Below are 14,027 nucleotides of genomic sequence, written 5' to 3' on the forward strand. Positions count from 1 at the left end.
GTGAATCCTGCTTCTGAATATGGCCGTTGGGGCGACAGGCTCCGGGAGACAGAAGAAAAGGACCCCCCCCACACCTTCTTTAAAACCAAATCCCTTTGCCCCTGTCATGTGCAGTCCCCATGTACCTTGGCCAGCATGTCGGCACACATAGCAACACACACACACACACACACACACACACACACACACACACACACACACACGGCTTTAGCTCTGCCTGCTTAGGGTTGGTTTCATACCCATCACACATGGTCAGACCAAAAGAAGAGCCAGAGGGGAGATGCTCAGGGAAAAGAAAACGTGATAAACTCAATGGCCATGTCCTCTCTGTGGCTGGGTGCAGGCATTTGTAAGACTAGGGGAAGACTTGGGAGCTTGACATGGGGGTGGGTAGGTTCTTATTCTTGTGTCCTGTGTGAAAGCAGCTTGGTCCTGAATACCCCCACAGTTGCAGGCAGGTACCCCTACCCACTGATCCAGCCTCTCCCACCTTGCCCTCCCAAATCTGCATGAGGAACCCTTGGTTATTTGGCCTTCGTAAGGGCTTTAAAAATAGATTGTGGATCCCCTATTTTTTTTTTAAAAAAAGTCCCTGGCTAAAAATAGCTCTCAGCATCTAGGGGAGAAAAAAAAAAAAAAAGAAAAAAGAAACTGCAGCAAAATTCAATTGGAGCAGTGACTCTCTTGCCTCTGATGTTCCGGGCCAGTTGCAGGGTGGAAAAGGCTGCAAGGGAAGGCAGGGGCAGGGTTCTTTCAAGGACAGGGCCAGTGAGCGATGGAAGGCAGGCAAGCTATCTGCTGCAGACCCCTCTCACTAGTCTCTGGATTCTGGTCACTAATTCCCTCGGGATCCAAACAGCCAGGCAATGATCAAGGCAAGACTCGGAGGGAGCAGCAGCAGATGCCCCAGTGACTGATGGGAGCCTTGTGGGGATGAGAGCTCAGGGACAAGGCATCCTTGAGACATGCCCAAAGATTTAGGTCTGGGAAAGCCATGGAACAGAGCAGTCCCGTGATGTCCAGCAGCAAGCCGAGGCCTGGGGTGAGACACTCCAGGCTCAGTGGGAATGAGGGACTCTTAGGTCATGGACTCTTAGAGAGCTGGGTTCCTCTCCAGGACATGGTTACACAGGATGGGGTAGCCAGCAGGCTTTTGTGCCAGATTCTCATGGTGGCTTGTGGTGAGGAGAGAGACTGTGGAGATGAGAGAACTTCGTAGAGATGTGGTTTCCCTTCCCAAAGGGGAACACGTTTGATGTGGAAGCAAATAAGTTCTCTACCTGCACACACATTCGTATATGCACACACACACACACACACACACACAAAGACCTTTGCCCATATCTACACACTGCACATATACACACACATGGGCACAGACACGCCATGCACATATCCGCATAGTATACACATGAACACTCATAGGCACAAACATACCACACACATGCTAACAGACACACCATATACATAGTATTCACATGCACATAGGCACTCATATACACATACACACATATGTACCACACGCTCATATTTAATATACCACACATTCATATGCATATACTCATGTATGCTCATATTCCCATATTCTAACACACATACACACATGCCTCTCTCATTTAAAGGGGTTTCTCCCATGAACAGCCTTCATGGTGGTCTGGAGAACCACTTGACTGAGACCACAGTGGAAAGGCTCTGGTCACTGGTGACCTATCAGATACTCTTAACGCATGCTTTGCACATGTTGGTCACCAGGGCATGAGCATGCTCAAAAGCCCACTAAACAGTACCAGGGGCACTGTGTTAGGAAAACCTCCGGAGCTTCTGCAAAATGTGCACCAAGTCCCCAAACTAAATTCTTACTACCCATCCCCGTTCCTATAGCTTGTCATAGAGATGCACAGGTGCAGCCAACGTCCATGGTGGAAGTTGGCCCCTCGCGTGTCCCAGTGTTGCCTGGCCTCGTTCTGATCTTCTCTCTGAAGTTACAGGATGGCCTCTGTCCTTCCTTTCGAGGAAGAGCTCGGAGAGGGGACCTCTCTGCAGCTGACACAGGAGCTGCTCTGAAATGCCCTGAGGGATATGACGCTTTTTATAATGCTCACACATACTCAGACAGAAAGCGCTGAACGAGTAATGTTCGCACAGAAAGTAGAGGGCTGAGCATGCTCATGTTCCGAGGGGGTAGCAGAGTGCGAGCGAGCGGTGCTAGCATAGAGAACTGAGGGCTGACCGCTGGGGAGAAGAGAGAAGAGAGATAGGCTGGGTGCTGGTGAGATGGCTCAGGGAGTAAGAGCACCCGACTGCTCTCCCGAAGGTCCGGAGTTCAAATCCCAGCAACCACGTGGTGGCTCATAACCATTCGTAACAAGATCTGACGCCCTCTTCTGGAGTGTCTGAAGACAGCTACAGTGTACTTACATATAATAATAATAAATAAATATTTAAAAAAGAAAAAGAAAAAAATGTTTGAAAAAAAAAAAAGAGAGAGATAGGCTGTGCTCGTGGGGGGGGGGGCTTCATACCTGATACTCCTGTGGCGAGGAAAGAGTTGAATACCTGACATCACCTCATGTGGAGAAGACAGGGCTGAGACACGAGTGTCACAGAAACTTCGTGTGACATCAGTTCCTGGTCACACCGTCTGGATCTGCCCCTTGGCCCTGGTGCTGTGCAAGGTGTGGGCATCCTCTAAAGAGATGCGCTAAGGGGCGCACAGTGTGGACCGTGAGCTTTTGCAAACTCAAGGCAGGCAAACCGCTATTTTGTCTTCTTAACTCGAGGTCTGACTTAGTCTTTTTTTACTACAGAATCCCTGGTTCCTCTCATCAATGTACCCAGACCTCAAATTAGCCAGTCCTGCTGCAGATTTATGTCCCCACACACCTGGGCAGAAAATGTCCTGGGCCAGCCAGTCCAGGTAGGCTGACATCTCTCACAAGCTTCACTCCCCCCCCCCGACACACACACACACACACACACACACACACACACACACACACACACACACACACACACACACACACACACACACCCATACGCCACTTTCTCCCCCCCCCCAAAAAAAAGAACAGCACAGCATCCTTATTTCTTCTCATAACAGCAGACAAGCACCTATTGCATAACAGAATTGATGTAAGGCACTTTGAGGAACGGAAAGGGAAACCAAGTGACTTGGGAAATAAACAGCCCCTCCCCTCCTCGCCAGGCCCGAGGTTCCTGATGGCATCTGTGCACATCCAGATTGCAGTGCTTTGCTGCGGCCCTGGAACAGTGAGCCTTGGTGCCTGTGTTCTCAAAGGCTTTGCTCAGCAGCGGGCCTCAGTACTTTTCCTCTTCTCCGCAGCTCTGGCCCGTAAAACAATAACCTTGTCTCCCTCTAGTGGTCAAAACTCGCAAGCGCTTACCTAGGAGCCTTCTCTCGATCCTGGTAACTAACCAGTGATTCAGGCTCCGTTGCCTTGGAGACTAACTACTTGCTCATCTGTGGGACTGACTGTTGCCTACAAGCTTAAAAGCCCATAGGTTTTGATTTTAGAAGTCCCTGAAATGGATGTAGGTGACGTATGGTCGTCATTGTATTCCAAGTTTCATAGCACAGAGTATCCGTCCCCTGACCTAAGGAATGACCTTTTCCTGGGAAGGATATGGTCATTCCTGGACCCGGCTGAGGTTACTTGATAGAGTGCTTACCTAGCACTCACAAATCCCTGAATTCTATCCCAAGCACCCCATAAACCTGGAGTAGTGGTGCAGGCCTGGAGCCCCATTGGATTCAAAATAAACAAAAACAAAACAAACAAAACAAAACAAAATCTCTTCCCAGGAGTCTACTTTGTCTCTCCTAACATCTGGCTTTGTAGCCCAGACTGTCCTTTAGCTTACGGTTCTCCTGCCTCAGCCTCCTGTGTGCTGGGATTACAGGCACATACCTCCACGCTCAGGTAGGAATTTGCATTTTAAAGCAACCTCTAGATGACTGTGAGGCACAGTGGGTTATCACAGGGTAGTCCAGATCAAGTGTCCTTGGCGTTTTTTGTTCCCATTAATTTTCAGAAACCTTGTGTGAGTACTACAGAGCTGACCAAAACAAACGGGAGGTACTTACCTCAGTCCATCATTACCAGCCATGCATCAATTCGAATAAGACCCCCTTTCTCCTGGCTCACCCCCCCCCCGCTCCTCCTACTGATATCCAGCTCTTCAGAACCCATCATGGAAACTGGGGACGTAGCTCAGGTGGTAGGCTGTCAGGCCTGCACAAAACCCCAGCACTGCATAAACTGGGTGTGGTGGTGCATGCATGAAAACAGAGGTAGAAAGATCAGGAGTTCAAGGCCATCCTTGGTGACATAGTGAGTTTAAGGCTAGCATGGGATACATTAGACCCTGTTTCAGACTTTTAAGGGGGGGGCATGGTGACTCGCACCTTTGATTTCAGCTCTCAGGAAGCAGAGACAGACAGATCTCTGTGAATTTCAGATACCCTGCTCTACCTAGCATGCTTCAGGCCGGCCAGTGCTGCACAGTGAGACCTTGTCTCAAAAACGCCCATACAACAATCATTTATAAACAGCTTCGAATGGAGGCGAGGCCCCCAGAGTACCTGTGAGGCATACCACTTGGAACCTGAGAGGAGTGAAGATCTGACCCCTAGAATGTCAGGCTCCGCCCCAAAGCTCATTAAGGGGCGCCAGCTTGCAAAGAGTAAGTATGTCTGGAGAGGGAGCCAGATGGCAGGAGATGCGGGGTTGGTGTTTTAAGAAGCCGCCTTTGTGCGGGACACTTTTAATGTGCTCCCCTACAAACTTCAGAAAGCAGGGGGCTGGCAACCAGTGAGCTTCGATGCAGGAGATCAAGCACACATCCGTTATAAGATGGAACCTGAGCACATTTGATGCAGCTCCCTGCTTGACAAAGTGGGGAGCTGAGGCCATGACTCAGAGACTGGCCCTGGAGGGACCTTTCTCTCAGACCCCTTGTAAGACGGGTCCAGTTACCAGGCAGTTCTCGATGATCTGACTTTGCTTCTCAGCTTGTTTAGAGCCTGTAAAACATGACCAACTGAGGTTTGTGCTGGCAAATTGTTTTGCCAAGAGACACTTGATTTTTTTTTGCTTTGTCATCTCTTGGTTCCTGTTTCTCCACAGAGAGCAAACTGGATCCAAGTCCCCTGTCCACCAGGCTTCAGTTTGGAATGTCCACCATGGTGTCATACTGATTCCTGATGTTCCCTTGACCTTTCCAGGAGACTAAGAACAACCCACTGGAAAGGGCTCCAGAAATTACCTACCTGCTTTCACAGGCAGGGGAATAGGGAGCCTTTGGAGTGCCGATTGCTTCCATAGTCACACAGGATGTCTAAGCAGCCATGTTTACAAGAGCACACAGCACCCCTGGGGCAGCTGTCAACTATTTACCTCTAGTCATGGGCAACATCAGGGCAGCTGCACCACATCAGGGAGGCTTCAACGCATCCCTGCCAAGGAGAGAGTCCCGCCTGAATGACCATGCAGGCTGTGGGCCCTGCAGGGATTTGCACAAGAGGGCTTTGGTTGGTCCTTCCAACCCAACCCAGGAGTGGCTAACTCAGGGGCTGCCGCAGCTTTGTGCATTTGAGAAGGAAAGTGGTTGTAGCTCCCTCTAGTGGACTGTTGACAGAAATCTCAAGTGGAGAAGGGTAGAAGAGTGACCTGCCCCTGCTTCTGGGTGCTGGGTGTCACTGCCAGTAATGAATTTGGTCTTCAGAGGAAAGACCACACCCTCCCGTCACACCCAACACAGAATGCCTTGGTGACAGAAGCCGTTCTTAAGATCAAGTGGCAGGCCCACCAGAGTTCCAGGGCGGCTGAGCCCCTACCCAGGAGCTATTACCACTTGGCTGTGAACAGGCCAGAGGCATTACTCTCTGAGGCTAGTTTCCTTCCATTTCCTAGGATTTTTTTAGAGAGCATTCAACCAGCCCAACTTCCATCCCTGTGGTGTTCTGAAACGCTGGGTGTCCGTGACTGACTCTCGGTGAACTCACAATTGATTGCTTGTTAAAAGAGCAAGGTAACAGAGCTTCACAGGGGTATGGGGAGTCTGACTGTGAGCATGTTCACCAACTTTACCACGCCAGTGATCGACCATGGTTCCTTTCCCACATTTCACACACTCCACCTTAGAACAGAACAGGTTTTCCTCTCTGAGGTCAAGCTGAAAGAGAGCGTTCTCCGTCTGTGACTGAACAGGAAGAGACACCAGGCTGAAGCAGCCATCGGGGATGTTGGCTATTATGAAGATGGGACTGAGCAGGTCATACGAGCAGGAAGAGAACATCCACAGGGATCGTTCCGTAGCATGGAGAGTGAAGGTGACGTCTGATACTTACACAGGCTCACAGCCAGTGAGTCGTCAACACTCTACATATACCAACCCGTTTAATCGTCACAAAAGCCTTGTGCCATCAGCAGCCTATAAAACTGCATCTGAACACTGACCAAAGTCATCTGGTTATTATAGCTGCCAGCAGTTGAAGGCAGAATCTTAACCAGCATGGCTCTCCCTAGGCAAGAGACGGTGCCTGTTTCCCATCCTGTGTTATGTACCTGCCAATGAGTTCGTCCTGGTGGCCCAAACCTCAGAGCTATGAATCAAGAAGAGACACTGGGGGGGGGTGTCACAGGTCATGTAGCCCATTTTTTAGGTGGGCTCATGGCCGAGCGAGGACATGAGGAGGCTTGGTACATGTCACACAGAGTTGGTGCCACATGTTCAGATGCTCATCCTACAGCTCTTTGCCACTACCAGACTATAAAGCTACCAGCACTGAGATCTCAGCTCATCCCAGGGAGCTCTCAAGTCACCCAAGACTGAGGAGAGGCGTGAAGAGCTGAGAGGGAGGCTGTGTGGAGGAGGAGAGTGAGAGACAGGGAATGACTCATGAGAACTCAGATGTATCCTGTCCCAGGTCCCAGGTCCAGGGTCAGGATGACAGATGGGCATGGTGACAACAGCTGCCCCCTCCCACTGGCTTTCTGGAGAAAGGGGGCGGAGCTGTCAAATGCTCAGGCTCTAATGCACCTGCTCTGAGCACTGGGGAGGAAATGGGAGCCACTCCGCAGGTAGGGAGTCAATCAGAGCCTGGCTCTGTGACTACTATGTGTGCATGTCTGTCCTTCAGCAGCAGTCCAGACAGTGGGGCCCACGTGCTGGCATGCTGGCTTGACTCCCTTCCTTCCCTACATCACCCCAAACTCACGGCCTTGGCGTCATCCTTGCTGCCCATCCTCGCACATCCTACATCCGACCTCTCTCGTTGGCACTGCTTTCCCTAAGGATGGAATCTGCCCGTGTCTCACTGACTCCGCTGCAGTAGCCCGGACCAATCCATCCGCCCTCTAATGTGTTCAGGCTCATCCCTGGTAAGTCTGACAAAAATTAAAATGTAATCAATCACTTCTCAAAATCCTGCAGGGATGGCTTCCCACTGTCTCAGAGCACAAAAGAAGTCCTATACATCCCTCACTGGCCTGCCCCATCTTTCTGCCCCACGACTCTCTCTGCATCATCTCCTTCCCTGCCGATCTCCAGGTACTCCTCCCTGTGCCTGCAACACAGCTACCAAGCTCCTACCTCTGCATGTGCACTGAATGCATTATCTTCTCCTGTTATCTACACGGCTCACAATGACCTCTTGCACTTCAGTCAAGCACCACGTGCTCGATCAGCCTTTCCCTGCCTCTCTTTTCTCGATATTCCTACACAGCAGATGAGTTCACCCCCTGTACAAATATCTAATCATTCATTTTCCTAAGTGCCTGTCTTCCCTGCCTGCACAGAGCCCAATCTTATCGCTCTTATTCATTAGTGAATCTCTGGCAACTAGGGAAAAAAAAAAAAGCCCAACATGTAGCAGGTGCATGGAAAACAGCGAATGGTCAAACGGCCAAATGCTAGGTTCAGCTGGAGAGTTAGACCCTTAGAGGAGATGTCAGCCACTGGGGTTTTAGAGCAGGAAGGGAAGCCTGGTTGTAAAAGGGATGCATGTGTCTCTGTGGGCATGTGTTGGAGGTGTTTGACAGCCATCTTCACTTGTAATCAACAGTTTATGAGCACTTGATCGTTTGAATGTGCATTCTTTGGCTATATTTATCAGCCAGAGCCTACGCTTATGCATTCAATCTGTCTGACACTGGTCCATCTTCCACACTGGGTGTCCTGCTGAGTACCGGGAAGGCTGTGGTTCAGCTGTGAAAACAGACCTAGGAGGACTTTAACATTAAGGAAGACTCCCACGTACACTCACCCTGTCCCCCTCCGCAACTGATCGGGAAGTAAATTAAGACCAACACGAACAAATACTTGGGTGTGTGGCTACTGGTGAGGGTGGCCCTCTCCAGAGACCCCAGAATTGTATAAGAGTGTTTTTTGGGGGACTTCCAGAAGTAACATTACCGTTACAGTTGACTGTGGGCTTCAAGGACAGCAACAAGAGTTGCTAGAAGGGCTTGCATGGCGGCATGCGAGCGTGCTCGAGAATGTGTATGTGCGCGCACAAGCGTGTACACACACACACACACACACACACACACACACACTGTAATTTCAGCATTGAAGAATCTGAAACGGGGAAAACATAAGTTCAAGATCATCGTTGTCTCTATAGAGAGTTGGAGGGCAGCCTGGGCTACATGAGAAAGCCTGTTCCAAATAAGGAAAATAGAGACCACTCTCACTGCCCAGAGAGGCCTGTGTATAATCTCAGGAGACCCTGGGAAGCCACTTGAAAGACAATTATGACCTTGGCATATGCTCTTCCATGTAGACTCAAGAGGCAGATCATGCTAGGCAATGGGCTCTATCTCTGGTTTCCTTGGGAGACATCCCCTCCCTATGGCAATCTGCAGACGCTGAAGGAGGCCTTCCCTGGTGGCCCATGGGTGGCCAGCACCTAGGGTGATAAACGCTAGGAAGCTGACCAAACACTTCTGCATCTCAGTATCTGCCTGTCTCTATCAAGGCCTGTGATTGAGTGTTGGGCTTAGCTGTTGGGGTTGTCACACAGCAGAAGGCAAGGCCTCTGAGACGGTCATTTATTTATTAGTTACTCTTCCCCAGCCAGCGACTGCCTGGGTGACTCTGCAGCACACTCAGGAATTCTTCCGATCCCAGATCATCCTAACACCTTTTCTCCTTCGATCAGACCAGCAAATTTCCCTCTCCTCCTCTGTCCCCACCCCAACACTCAGAATCCCATCGTTCACTGGCAAGGAACTCCCCCATCTCAGCCTTTTCCTTTTCCTTCGTCTCAGTCACTGCTTGTGGAAGGCCACCCAGGGCTGTCAGGCTGAGTTATTCAGCGGGGAGGCGGGGCTCTCATCCTCCAAAGAAGTTCGAGATCCGGGTACTCTTTGGATGCATAGGTTTTCCAGTCTGGCCTCGTGCAGCACAACCCTGCAAAGGAGGAGGGAGAATGAGGGAAGTTCAGTTAGGGTCATGAGGGCAGAAACAGGGGAGATGTCATTGTGCAAATTAGAAATCGGTTTCTTCAGGCTGGAGAGATGGCTCAGCTTTTAAGAGCACCGCTGCTCTTGCAGAGGACCTGGGTTCAATTCCCAGCACCCACGTGGTGGCTCACAGTTGTCTGTAATTCCAGTTCCATGGTCTCTGTCACCCTCCCACAGGCATAAAAACACTGATGCACATTAAATAAATAAATTAAACAAGTAAATAAATAAACAAATGACTTCTGGTAGTCATATGGACCCACTACCAGACCTCTACTCTCCAGTTTGCCTAAACCGTCTCCCATCTTGTACTTTGACTCCAGAACTGTCCAGTTATAGCTGAGCACAGGCAGCCTGAGGTCATTTCTTCATACTTGATCAAAACCTGAACAGCAGATAAACATTCCCTAACCAGGTATCCCGAGCGCCTGGGTGCAGCTTCCTCGGGATGGAAAACTGGGTTACACGTCACGAATTCAGTCCCTGGCTTCCCTTACAACCCCCACAGGTCAGCAGATCCAGTATAATTCCTACATCCATCGCCCACCAAGGCACATTTAAAACCATCTGATCTAGAGCTAACCATGGCAGACTGGAAAGCACTTTGCCACACAAGGCTGATAACCGGGTTTGATCAGTGAGATCCATGGTGGAGAGAAAAGAACTGACTCGTGTAAGTGTCCACTGACCTTAGCACATATCTGTGCTCTCTCTCTCTCTCTCTCTCTCTCTCTCTCTCTCTCTCTCTCTCTCTCNNNCACACACACACACACACACACACACACACACATGCACGCACCAATTATTTTTACTTAAAAAAGTCCTTCAATAAATAACAGAGATTTTTTTTTTGTCACGAGAAAAGAACAAGTAGCTTCAAAACAAGAGCCATTTTTTAAAAAACTAAAAATAAGGGAGGCGACTTTCCAGGTAAAATGCTTCTACTCATCCAAGGAGAGATTAACCTGGCCTCACAGAGGCGAGGGGAGGCTTTGAAGGGGCCTCAGAACAGTTTTGCCAGAGGCAGAGCCCACATTCAACAGGAGGGTAGGGGCCCAAGGAAGTCAAGGTGAAGGTTAAGTTCAGCCCAGTGCAGCCACCCATACTAGGAGATTTACACGGCTGGCATCAAGCTTGCTGAGCCCCACTCTCCTCTCAGTGACCAAATAATGACAGGTATATAGAAAATGTGTAGAATACAGAAAGGGAGATCCTTAGTAGCTCCAGAGGCAAGTAACTCACATGAGAGAGGACTCTACCCCAGCCTTCTAGTGGGGCCTCCTTGAGGAACGCTATTAACACAGTCACAATACAGAAGAACTGCATGCGGAGATAATAAAGCATGTGTCATCTATGCTACAGTGGGCAGAGAGGGTATCCAAGGTGCTCCTGTGTGTCGTGGACAGCCATGGTAGATGGTATCTTTCATGGTGAATTGTTCTAAGACGTAGAAGACGAAAGTTCGAAAGCAATACAAGTGAATCAGGGAGAGCCGCAGTAGGTCTGGACGGATCAGATGAAGCGAAGGAGAGAGCGGTCCTAATAGCGGAATGGGGTGGGGGTGGGGCGTGAGGGCTGGGCTGCTGAGTGTTGGTTATGGGGCTTCATGGAGTAACTGGTCTCTATACGTGAACAATTAGTTCAGGTCCTCTTAGAGCAGTGGTTCTCAACCTGTGGGCCGCGACCCCTTTGGATGTTGAACAACCCTTTCAATAGGGGTCGCATATCGGATATCCCGCATATCAGATGTTTACATTATGATTCATAACAGTAGCAGAGTTGCGAAATTATCAAGTAGCAATGAAGTCATTTTATGGCAGGGATCACTACAACGTGAGGAACTGTATTAACTTCTCAGGCCATAGCACTGAGAAGGTCGAGAATCGCTCGCTGTTTTAGAGGGACAGGAAAGATATATAACAATTTCACAAACGCCAAAGACACAGTGTCAATTTCATAAAAACTCAGCTTCCTGGTCTGCCAGATTTAACAAAAGCAAGAAAGAAGAGAAGAGAAAAGAACATCCAGCAAAATGCGAGTTTCAGAAGGACAGATCAATGTCTCTTAGCATGATTGTGTCCTAAATATTGCAGACATTACTCATGGTTTATCTGAAGTTCAGATTTAATGAGCACCCTCCACTTTATCCAGCAACCCGCTGTTCAGAACATCCACACCAAGGCACAGAGCCATGACTGCAGAGCCAGGACAAGGAGATCCTTACACGTCCATAAAGCAGCAAGTTCACATGGAAGGAAATTAGAAAAGGCCTCAGCTTTTCTCACAACAAGACTGGGGGTTAGGAAATGCGAGTGTGGTGCCTTCAAGATTCTAAGGAAGGTTGGCATCCGTGCTGGAGTTTCCTATCCATCTAGTCACAGAAGCTTGAGACTGGTAAAAAGGTGCCAGGCACAACAAGTTTAAAACTGGACATACAGCAACCCACTCACAAAACCTTCAACCAAAACATTTCTTGCCAACAAGAACTACAGGGACAGATGGACAGAGATGGAGGGAATGGCCATCCAAGGACTGGCCCAAACTGAGACCTATCTCATGGGCAAGAACCAATCCCTGACACTATTAATGATACTCTGTTATGCTTGCAGACAGGATCCTAGTATAACTGTCCTCAGAGAGGCTCCATCTAGCAGCTGATGGAAACAGATGCAGAGACCCACACCCAAAGATCAGATGGAGCTCGGGGAGTCTTGTGGAAGAGTTGGGGGAAAGGAGGGGCTGGAAAAGGACAGGGACTCCATAGAAGACCAACAGAGTCTACTAACCTGGACCCTAGGGGCTCTCAGAGCCTGAACCACCAATCAAAGAGCTACAATGGACTGGACCTAGGCCCCAGCTCATATATAGATATGCAACTCTGTCTTCATGCAGGTCCCCCAACAACTATAGCCAGGGCTGTCCCTAAATGTGTTGCCTGTCTGTGGATCCTGTCTCCCTAACTAGGCTGTCTTGTCTGTCCTCAGTGGGGGCAAATGTGCCTGGTCCCACAGAGTCTGGAGGTGCCAAGGTTGGATATTACCCAGGGGAGACCTCCCCATTCTCAAAGGAGAAGGGGAGAATGGGGGGAGAATAGGAGCTGTGAGAGGAGAGGAAGGCAGATAGTGGAATGTAAAATGAATAAATAAATTGATTAATGAAGAAAAACTGGACATCCATTCATTTCTTAGAAGATGAGTCTCAGATCCACCCCATCCAAACTAAAGCAAACCAAGACTGAAGCACAGATTCCAGAAAAGCAGAAGCCCAACATAGAGAAAAGGAGAATAAACTCTCAGGGGAACAGCCGTGTTTAAGCAGAGAGAAAGCAGGTAAGTCGGACAGGGAGAGTAGAAGGTTCCAGAACGGAAAATGCAGGTGGGGGGGGGGGGGAACCAGTACAGAGCCCACGTAGAAAGTAATATAGAGGGTTTTTCCAACTGTGTCAGAGAGCTCCCAAAGAACTGTAAATGTGAATACAGAAAATTAATCAGGTGAAGAAAATGAGGCAATTATTAACAAAGTGTTTACAAGAGATTAAACAAACATTATCATAATGCACTGCTCGGCAATGCGGAAAATAATACTTGATCGTGATAATGGCATAAATGCCGATGTAAACAAAACATTAAGCAAGAGCAAAAACCACGCTCCAGGCACGTGGCTGTAGCTCTGAAGTCAAGAACTGGCACTCTGTAACTCAGAGACCGGAGGCTAACCCACAAGGACCTCCATGTTCTCACCCCACTTCTGACCCTGGCTTCACTCCTTCCGGCTCCCCACCTCACCCACCTTACTCCACAGAGAAGGCTGCTCACTTCTCTCATCCTCAGTTACACCACATCCTCCTACCTCAGGGTTTCTGCACTGCTGGTGTGACCTTTGCTGGTGTGAGTACCCTCCTGAAATATCTACAGGGTTCACTGGCCCAACCCACCATGTCTTTGCTGAGTCACCATCTTCTAGAGCAGCCCTTACGTAAAAGACTCCTTACGTAACGCTGTTTCTTCTCTGACTCTCCCTATGGTATTCTTGCCTGGCACTTACTTACTCATAGCCATTGGCACCTAACATGACATCACCGTATCATGAGATGGCCAAGCATTGACCAAATACCTAGAAGAAGCAACTTAAGGCAGGCGCAGTTTCTTTTGGTGTACAGATTAACAGGATGCAGCCTATTGTGACCTGGGAAGTCTGGAGGCAGGAACTGGTCATATTTCATCCAGAGTCAAGAGACCAGAGAACAGACAGGAAGTGGGACAGGAATAACTTTGATGATGTTGATCATGACTTTATTATAGTTGAAAGTCCCAAAGACCCATATACTGAAGGCTCAGAATACAAGGTGATACTCACTGGCTATGGGACCTTTAGCGATGGGGTCTAGCAGAAGGCCCTTAGGTCCCTTGGGGGCTTGCTCTTGAAAGGGACACTGAGACTGCAGTCTCATTTACACTCTTCTTTACATCCTGTCAATGAGTTGAGCAGTTTTGATACACCACACACACACACACACACACACACACACACACACACACA

General features: G+C 49.2%; 1 protein-coding gene across 1 annotated transcript in view; it reads right to left on the reverse strand.

Moving 5' to 3' along the window:
* Positions 1-9,075: 9,075 nt before the first annotated feature.
* Positions 9,076-14,027, reverse strand: part of Kcna6 (potassium voltage-gated channel subfamily A member 6) — a 32,740-nt gene continuing 27,788 nt past the window's right edge. The window contains exon 3 of the mRNA XM_021191360.2: positions 9,076-9,435. The gene's annotated coding sequence lies outside the window, so the exon portion shown is untranslated. The remainder of the gene's footprint in view (positions 9,436-14,027) is intronic.

The sequence above is a fragment of the Mus pahari genome, chromosome 2, assembly GCF_900095145.1.
Source record: "Mus pahari chromosome 2, PAHARI_EIJ_v1.1, whole genome shotgun sequence".
NCBI classification, from domain to species: domain Eukaryota; kingdom Metazoa; phylum Chordata; class Mammalia; order Rodentia; family Muridae; genus Mus; species Mus pahari.